Source organism: Chrysochloris asiatica, unplaced genomic scaffold (assembly GCF_000296735.1).
Source record: "Chrysochloris asiatica unplaced genomic scaffold, ChrAsi1.0 scaffold00001, whole genome shotgun sequence".
Taxonomy (NCBI): domain Eukaryota; kingdom Metazoa; phylum Chordata; class Mammalia; order Afrosoricida; family Chrysochloridae; genus Chrysochloris; species Chrysochloris asiatica.
In genome coordinates this window covers 20,731,476-20,741,613 of record NW_006408519.1, presented here as the reverse complement: position 1 = coordinate 20,741,613, position 10,138 = coordinate 20,731,476, and the positions used below count along the sequence as shown (strand labels likewise).

Sequence of the window (10,138 nt, the reverse complement as noted above, 5' to 3'; positions counted from 1 at the left end):
AAACTAGAATTATATTTAAAAATCATTATGTGGTATGTGTGTGTGAATGGGATTAGGTAAACTTTAGCTCCAACATTGTCATTCATAACCCAAGCATCAGGAGTATCTGACTTGAGGCAGGATTTTTTTTTTTTTTTTCCTTTTTATTGTGTCTTGAGTGATAGTTTACATGGTAGAACAACAGCTTTACATTCATTCTATCGTATTTCGTTTTATTGCAATGATTACAATCCCTTCCATGCATCATCATTCAACAGCAATTGCTTCCATTTCCTCTGTTTATTATTATTTACACCGAAGCACTCAGGAATATATAACCTTTAAAACAACCAAAGGGTATATATACCCTGCAAGCCTGCCTCCCAGCTGCCAGCACACAGCCTCTCTCCCTCCTTGAGTCTAGAGTCTCAAGCCATTCCATCTCTCCACTTCATCATCTCTGCCTCCATCTCTGGCATCGCTGGATAGGGTCCCGCACTCCGCTCTTCTCCCTTGATGGTTCCAGGATCCTCCACTCCTGGACTGCAAGATCAACCATTCCCCTCCTTTGTTACATAATGTCTGAGGTAGTGTTTCTTATCTACTCTTCCATATGGGTTTGTTCTATTTTTATGTATGTATGTGTGTACGTAGGTATGTATTTCTTTGGCCAGTAGGTGGTACTAGCAATAAGTATAGTATTTGTGAGTCTACCATGACAGGGGAAAAAAAGGCATGCTTGGGTTTTGGGGAGGAGAAATAAGCTCTTCAGACTCTAAGCTGGGAGTCTTTAGTTGGATTCCATGGTTTGTCTGGTACGTCTCTAAGTGGTTAAATTGCTTAGTGGTTTGAAGAATTTGGCTTTACATGGGTAGAAAAAATTTTTGGGTGATCCTGTCATATAGGTCCCCTCCCCCCCCAGAGTAATTAAATTACCAGTGACTTTTGATCATGTGATAGCCAGTGCCAGCTCATTTTCTGAGGAACATGATATTAGATCTGATGATAACTCTTTTTCCAAAAGATGTCTTAATAATGAAGCTGTGTTTGAGAGAAGAGGAGCAAAAGCAAGCTCATTACCGTTGTCATTGTTCTGATCCTAACAAGGTTAAAATTATTACAAGCAGTTAATTCTTGTTGGAGACAATGTCCCTGTATAGTTTTGGGAGAACCCTCAGCCCACTTTATCTCCCCCACTAAAAAAAGACCCCAAACCAAATCAAAACAAAAAATAATAACTGTTAAATAGCTGAGCTATCTAATGTGAAGCATTTCCGGCCCAGAGGAGATATTTTCCAAACATGCTTTAATATGAAGCACCTGAGTTGTCAAGGAACTTAAAAAATGTATGGGAAGGTAATTGCAACACTGACTCCAATAGAAATGAATTGTTGTTGTTGTTAAGTGCTGTCAAGTTGGATCGGACCCATAGCGAACCTGTGTAGGGTTTCTGAGGAGCAGCTGATGAATTTGAACCACCGATCTTGCAGTTCAAAACGACTTTGCAGTCCAGTGCATTATCTCACCGTGCCATAGTCACATTAAAGTGAAGGTGAGTATTTCTGTCATTGTTGTCATCTACTTTTCCTCAACTGCTACTCTTCACAAAACGAAATGAGAAATGAAAGCTGACCATAGCAGTCTCACTGATGCCTCATTTGGAGGCAGGATTAGACCAAGTGAAGGCAACGTTAGAGCCCAAGTCTTGCAGCCCAACAGGAAGGGAATCCTTGCCATAAACCATCACAGAAGGCTAGTCAAACGGCTGGGCATAAAACCCAGGAGAGATACTCAGCTAGCTGCTGGAGTTTTCAGTAGCTACTGTTTCAACTCTGGCCTCATTTCAGCCTCATCATTTTCTTCTCTGTGTATTAGTCGAGTTAGGTTTATTTGCTCAGCATTTGTAAGAATTTCATTCTTTGTCCAGACTCAAGTAATACTGCTCTTTTCATTTTCTCCTGCTGAGAGGTGGGTGGGCAAGGGGCATCCTTATTTGTCTATCTGGCAGTTCTATTGTGAGTTATATTTATTGACTGGAAACTTGGCAAGGATAATGTTTTTTCTTGGTAACTAGACACCACTCTCAATTTTTACTTACAAGGCTCCACGGCAACCAGGTGGAACATACATCATTAGCTTAGTGAATAATGAATATATTTTCAACCATGACTTAAAGCTGTTCACTTATAGTCTATTAAACTAAAGAAAAGGTGTACTGAAAACCCAGCTTTCTGCAATAGAATTAAGTAAATCAAAATGATTTTTTCCCTCTTTTTTCAACTTTATTGAAACTCGTTTCACTCTCCAAGAACTAAAAATTAGTTTCCTGTCTTGAGTGTTTGGAATTACTTACTGTCATCTGTTTCAGACGGTGAAGGATGTGATTTAATATCGACAATAAGGCCCCTCTTCCTCATTTGGCAGCTGTTAATTATTTAAACACTAGTCATTTTAATTTGTTTCCAATCATTCTTTTGAGTGACTTGCTTTGCATGTTTTATTGCAAGTATTTTTTTAAATCAAAAGGCAGGCAAACTGGAGTTCTTGAACTGCAACCTATTGATAGGTTGGGCAAGGCAAGGCAGGGTTTCAAGAGTTATGGTTTTCATGATCTCTGCTGAAGGAATATAATATACAATACATCATTTTTATCTTCTTTGTAATAAAAAGTTGTTCCAGGCACAAAGCCTCAGGTTCCTGTATGCTAATGATCCTGGCAGACTGGAAAAAGGGTTTGCATTTCCTGATCTGTCAATTAAGAATGAGACACAGACATCCCAAGTAATTGAAAATCTAGGAGGGAAATTTCTCTTAATGAAACCACCTCTTTTCGGACATTTTTGACATCATCTTCTTTTTCTGATTCTTGCTGCTTTGTTCCCTCTAGCTGAAGTGACTTCTGCTCAATGATGACTCCTGTTAGGAACAATGTGGGGCTTGCATTTCTCCTCACTTAGACACATGTCAGACACTTCCTCTGTTGGGATGGTCTGGCCCTGTGTGTACTCACATGGAAAATCAGCTTTGAGTTGGAAAGAAATGCTGGTATCACTGAACTGAAGTCGGGCATTAGTCTAAGTGCTTGATAAAAAAAACTTTCTCAGAAGACGAACCTCTAAATTTAAAAAGCAGAGGGATATGGAGAAAGAGAAAAAACCTTCACAACCCCTGTGGGAGAGGAGGAACTGTCAACTTCAGTTTTTTTTTCAGTTGTACATAGCAAAGTAATTTCATCTCAGTGTGAAATGGAAAAGGTGGGTGTTTGTTTAGATTGAGGCCATTCGGTAACGATTTTAACACTCATTGGAATCTCTTTGCCAAAGTATTCCAGGGACAAAGTCTGTAATGAACACTTATCTTCCCAATTAAAGTTTCAGTCCCAATGAAAATGTTACCTGATATCTCCCGTCTCCTATTTTCATTCGTTGCTCTGCCTTTACCTTCATGATTGGTGGTCTCATCCATCATTTTTCTAGTGAAATTATCCTTCCTTTGTAACCAGTGGCAAAGCCAAATAGACTGATCTTCTGGCTTAAGAACCGGGTTCGTTAAACTCATTTGGCACTTCAGATTTGAAGGCCAGAAGAATTGATTGGATTTCTGGATGAAATGGCTTCATTTCCTTGACTGAGTGGAATGAAGAGTCATTAAGATTCTTTGTAAATAAAATGTTGATAAACAAAAGACCTTAAATGTTTTGAACAAGACGTAGTTATTTAAATGAACTGTTAATAGTGAACTGTCTGCCAGAGACACTGAGATCTCTTTCATTTTGGTGATAGAAGGATGCCAGCAGTTGAAGCGATGGTGAAGGTACATGAAATGCATTTTGTCATGAAAAGCACAATAACCTTACTTGTCATATTTTCCATATGTCGACTGAGCACAACACTTGTGGCTTCAATGGAGATCATCAAAAGATTCAGGAGGGAGAAGCCTATATACGTAGTTGAGAGAAAGGATAAGAGGCAAAGTCTTTGAAAATATTTGAACTTTTATTTTGTTCATTAATTTGTTTAACAACTGTTAACTGAATTCATACATTGTTTTATACAGAGGTATACATATTTCAATGAGATAGGATGCAGGCCCCACAGCTCATAATTGGGGGGAACGGACAAACTTATGAATAAAGAGTTATTAGTATTTTTATTTACACAGAATGCCAGATGAGTCCAGAAAAGAGAATGAAGTAACTCTTGGAGGGCTTCCCAGAGGAGGTGGTGTATGAGTTTAGCACTGAAATAATGTACGTAAGATCATCGTATAGAAATGTTGGTGGGTTTGGGAGCATGGCTCCTGGCTGAGTAAGGGAGCTTGGGCCAACCCTGATGACAAGAGAAGAGGTTTTCTAGGGTTTACAGTAGTATCAGGATAGGTCCAGATTGTGTAGGGCTAGGCTAAAAACTTGAATCTTTGTCTCAAGAGTATGAACAGAAAGCTTTAAGCAGAGCATGGTCATTATTAGACTTGAGTTTTAGAAGATTACTCTGATGATTGCAGGAGGGATCTGTTCAACATAGAAGAGGCAATGAAGACGGGATGCTATGAAGTGCACTTAAATTGCGTGAATTAGTAGTTCTGGCCTAAGCAAAAACATTTGCAGTGGTTGTTAAATCAGCAGCTGTGAAGGGTCTGAGAGTTCATCCTACTTTCAAGATAACACGTTAGTCTACCACAATTCTAGGTCTGAATGATGAAGGAAGACACAAGACTCCTGGGTTTGAGAGCTAGGTGGTTTCTTCTTTACAACAAAACAGCCACCAGAGCAGACCCAATCTCCATAAGGACTCCAGAGGCTCCACTTACTGTTCCCATTGTATTCCCATGGCATTTGAGTAAGGTCTTGGGAAGTTACTTGTGTGTGCAATGAGGTGAACCACAGGAGAGAAGTTCAAATTTGAGGAGATGCTGAGAATTTATTGGGCTGCGGGCATATTTTTTAATCTTCCCCTCTGGAGAGATTACTCTTTTCCTAGAATGTAAGCCAATCTCCTCTGAGAGAAAGGGGAAAGGCATTTCTAGGTTTATTATTCTGGGAGGTAAACAAAGACCTCTGGAGAGATGCAGCTCTACATCTTTCTGGAGGAATACACTATCTCTAGCTTTCAAAGCGATTTCAAGGCTTCCAAACTGATTCTTTGCATAGAGGACCATGAGAAATTTATGGAATGTTGTCTTCCAAAATGGAAATGGAGATGAGGGGCCAAATAAAATCTATGAAGAAATATTGAAGACTGGAGGTTGGGGAGTGAAGCTGTGGGAAGCTCCAGATTTGACTGAAGTTTCTGATTTAGTAGACTTAGTGGTGGTAGGGAAGTCTGGTGTGGCACTGCAGAATAAGTACTGGACCACAGGGTTGGTTTGGCCCACGAATTTGGTGGTTCAAGTTTACCAGCTGCTCCTTGGAAACCCCATACAGGGTTGCTATGAGTCAGAACTGATGGGATGGCACTTAACAACAAATTTACTAATAAATATATCACAAATATTCACAACACTAATACATTCTTGCTGGCATGCTAGACAGGTATTATTAGGTTCTTTTAAAAATTATTTTGACTTTTGTTTTCCGGGAAGGAGCTCTGGTAGCGTAGTGGTTACGAATCGGTCTGCGAACCTTAAGGTCAGCGGTTCGAAACTACCAGCTGCTCCGCGGGAGAAAGATGAGGCTTTCTACTCCCGTAAAGATTTACACCCTCGGAAACCCTGTACAGGGTCGCTATGGGTCGGAACCGACTCGACGGCACTTAACAACAACAACAACAACATCATACTTCTATTTAACTTGATTTGATGAAGTCCTCGATGTTTGTAATGTCAATGTCAGAAAAAAATCTAGAAAGAAAAAATAAAATACCACAATAGCAACAAATTGAGGAAAAAGCAAAAGTAACATTACTGTCTTCACAGAAAGGCTGCAATACAACTTTGCCATGGGATTATGTGGGTTTCAACTGAGCGTCACTCAGCTGTCTATCCCTAGCCAGACAAGTAACAATAATCAGCCAGGAGGCCACCTAAAGTGCCACAATTTCCTTCCTGCATAGTTCACACTTTTCTTGCATATTTCTTCCCATGACTTGGGCATTCTGAAGAAGTTAGGAAAGCTTTATTAAAGGAAAAACCAAACCAAACAAAGTTAAGTGAAAACAAACAACCAGGTGTCTATCCTCTATTTAGCTATATAAAGATGTGTGGCATTTATCGATCAAGGTGAAGGACAAGCAGGAGCTTCTCACACTAGACACAAGGCCCAGTGGGTTCAGTGACAGTTTCATACCCAGTCATCTCTGATGAGCCATAATTGGAGCAAGTACAGATGGTAGAGTTGGCACACACAGCATCATGGGGGTCAGGAACATCTACTAAGGACTAGCTGCAAAGGACCTAGGTACATGCCATCGTGACAAGTCTTCACAAGTTGGAACACTACACGTGAAGCAGGCTGAAAGGTGGAGGAGAGACTGTGTAGTACTGTTGGCTGCTCATTGGGGGTAAGATGGAATAGAGGGCCGGGAGGAAGCTAAAGGCACAAGGGTATTATGTAGTGGTAGTGGTTATGTGCTGTGGAGTCAGTTCCAACTCACAGTGACCCTGTATAACATTTCCAAGGCTATATATCTTTACAGGAGCAGAAAGCCTCATCTTTTTCCTGTAGAACAGCTGGTAGTTTCAAACTGCTGACCCTGAGCTTAACCAGGCTGACTCATAAACACGACACTGCCAGCGGCTCTTAGAGTATTATGTACTATGCTCTAAAATTCTTTGGAAATCTTTCAAAGATTTCTGCAGCTCTTTTCTAAAAAGTCTCCTTCCATTTGTGAAAGACTTCTTATACCATCTCATTGTAGGAACTGACCATGATGAGCTAGGACAGATAGCAGGCCAGCAGCACACCAAACAACTGGGAAAATGCAGTTCCCAAAGCCACTCCTCCAGTGATGATTTCCATGTTGGTATTCGTGAAACTGATCACCAGAGCATGACAACCCTTCTAGTTAACTTTAGTGGTGACCACAAACAGATTGTGTAGATCCTGGGGATTAAAGTTAATTTCATTCATGTAGTAACTGGGGAGGGGCTGGTGCTCCAGTTGGTGCAATTCTGTACCTCACAACAGCTCAGGCTGTGTGATGATCCAATCCACCTCCTGGCTCCACTCACTGTTCCCATTGTAGTCCAATGGCATTTGAGTAAAGTCTCGGGAGAATGCCCTTGATCTCATGATAAAATACAAACTCTGAAATGCCAGCTATGAGCTCAGCCAGAAACACCAGGGCCAAAACCACGTCATACAGTTTCAGCATCCATGGGATACTGTAGCATCCAAAATAGGCCCAAACTGACAACAGTGAGGCCAGTTTCAATAAGCACATAGGGAGCATTGGTGGAGTTCTAAGCTATGAGAGAAATAGAGGTGCCCAGAGGAAGTTTACTCCAACAGCCAGGAGGATCACCACAGTGGTCCAGAGATCACGGGGAGATGATAAGGCTTTTGAGATGACAGGTTATTCTAGATTTGGTTTCTAATCTCCTTAATGCTGTCTACTTAACTTTTATTTTGGAAAATGGACTTCAAGGGAAACATGAACTTGCTCTATTTTCCCCCCTAAGATGCCTAGATTAGAGCTTCCAAAACAACTTCTATTCCCCAAATTTCCTCAGTAGCCTCAGCTCTTACTCCCACAGAGCAGACTCTTGATGGGCACTGGACATGGCAGAGGAAAAGTAAAGGACATAGAGTAGAAATTATCCAAATTTTAGCTGCTGCACATTCTGAGAATGCAGGAATGCGTTTAAAAATTTTTTTTTTCCCATTTGTGTGCAGTAAATAAAGCATGGTGTGGTGCAAAAAGCCCTGAACTAGGAGTTAAAAGGTGAATGTGACTGTTCTAACTACATCATTGATTAGTCATGGAGGCCTGAGAACGTGCTGTCCTATCTGAGCCCTTGACCCATCTGTAAAATGGGGAGAAGACTGCTTTGCAGTGTTTTGATGACACATGATCAAATGAAGAGGATTTACAAACTGTGAAGATGCTACACTCGTACGTTTTTATTGCTATTACTTTAATTGCCATTGCATTTGAATCTGAATTCTTCATAGAGTCATTGAAGGTACTTAAGACTTAGTGAGTGTTTGATGTTAATTCTTTCTCTTTCTTTTTTTCCTCCCATGAATTCTTGGTCATAGCTTATGAGTTTATTTTATGAAAAAACTTTTCATCTAAAGTACCATTTCAGACTATTTGTGTACACATAAACAAAAGATTAAAGACAACATAAACAGAATGAAAGGAAACAGAACAAACAGACTCAGGTTTGATATGGTCACGTGAGAGAGGAGGAAATTCCCTTCTGAAAATGTCAGTGAGGTATATGTAGGGATCTTCTGAGAGGTGGCATGGGAGGTGGGATGTGACAAAGAGCTGGACAGCTGGGCTTCATGTATGAGAAACCATTATCTTTCCCTTCTTGAAAACTTGAGGGATGGATAAAGCTTGTGACATCTTATGTGTGAAGATAGATAATTGCTCCTTGTATGAGCCCTCTTCTATTTCTAGAGAAAATTCTAGAAGGATAATACCTAACTGAAGTCTAAAGTGGCATTGTAGGAGAAACACTAGACTGCTAACTGTAAGGTTGGTGGTTTAAACCCACCAGGCACTCCTCAGAAACCATATACAGGGTTGTTATGAGTTGGAACCAGTTCAATGGCTCTTAACAACAACATTAATGCCTAACTGAAAATAGGGCACATAGAAAATAGTATTGTGAAGACATGAGGATCTTATCATCACTCTCTGGTGATAAATACACCAAAACCCATTGCTGTTGAGTAGATTCAGACTCATAGCGACTCTATTGTTGTTACGTGCTGTCAAGTCAGTGCCGACTCATAAGAACCTTGTATAGGGTTTCTGGAGATCAGCTTGAACTGCCGATCTTGTGGTTCATATCGACCTTGTCGTGCAGTGCATTAACCCTTAGCACCACACCAGGACTCCAGGGACTCCATAGGACCGCATATAACTGCTCCATAGGGTTTCTGAGGCTGTAAGTCTTTATTGAAGCAGACTGCCTCACTTTTTTCCTGTGGAGTGGCTGGTGGCTTTGAATGGCCAATCTTTATTTCAGCACTGCAATACTTAGGTGAAACACAGACTGAAAATATGGGCACTTCTGGGGAAAAAGAATTCGTTTTTCTTCCCACTGCAGGATTACTTTCAAGTATAAATTTTCTTTTTCTTTGACGGCTACGTAATTTAAAATGCAATTTTATTACCCATAGTATCAAATAACTTTATTATCCAGCATTCAAAATTTATTTTGTCTGGATTGTTATTAAAATGTTAATTATGATTATATCACTTTTAGGACTAGATATTAAATCTGAAAAAAATAAACTATATATTCTCTTTCTGAGTTACAAGGCTTTTGGCTTTAACTTCTTTTCTGATATGTAACTTTTTGTTGTTAAGTGTCTTTGAATCGGTTCTGACTCATAGCGATCCTTATAAGGTTTCCAAGGGGTGGCTGGTGAGTTTGAACCGCCAACCTTGTGGCTCAAACTGAACTTGCAACCAGTGCCTTATTCCTCAGCACCACAAATGCATGATACTGTCCTTGATTCTAATCTAGGCCGTTGTTAAGTGCCATGGAGTCAGTTCCGACTCACAACAACCCTGAACAGGGTTTCTGAGGAGTGGATGGTGAGTTTGAACTGCCAACCGTATGGGGCTAACAGTCCAGTGTTTTTCCTACAGCACCACACCAGAACTCCAATGTATTATGGTGTTCTTGTTAAGTGCCATTGAGTTGGTTTTGACATATAGCGACCCTGTATAGATTTTCCAAAGAGTAGCCGGTGAGCTTGAACCACCAACCTTGTGGTTCAAATGGCTTTGAGGTCTCGCACATTAACCCACAGTGCCACACCAGGACTCCTTATTAAACCCTTATTACAACTTCTCTTCAAATTTTCATATGTTTTTCCTCCTTGTTGTTTTTAAGTGCTGTTGAGTCACTTCCAACTCATAGCATCCCTTTATAAAGTTTCTGAGGAGCAGCTGGAGGGTTTGAACTGCTGACCTTGCATTTCTCAGTTCAATGCTGATCCTACAGCACCACAATCATGATAAACTGACCTTTATTT

General features: G+C 40.4%; 1 pseudogene; it reads right to left on the bottom strand.

Moving 5' to 3' along the window:
* Positions 1 to 6,850: 6,850 nt before the first annotated feature.
* LOC102827170 overlaps positions 6,851 to 10,138 on the bottom strand; it is a 113,229-nt pseudogene continuing 109,941 nt past the window's right edge.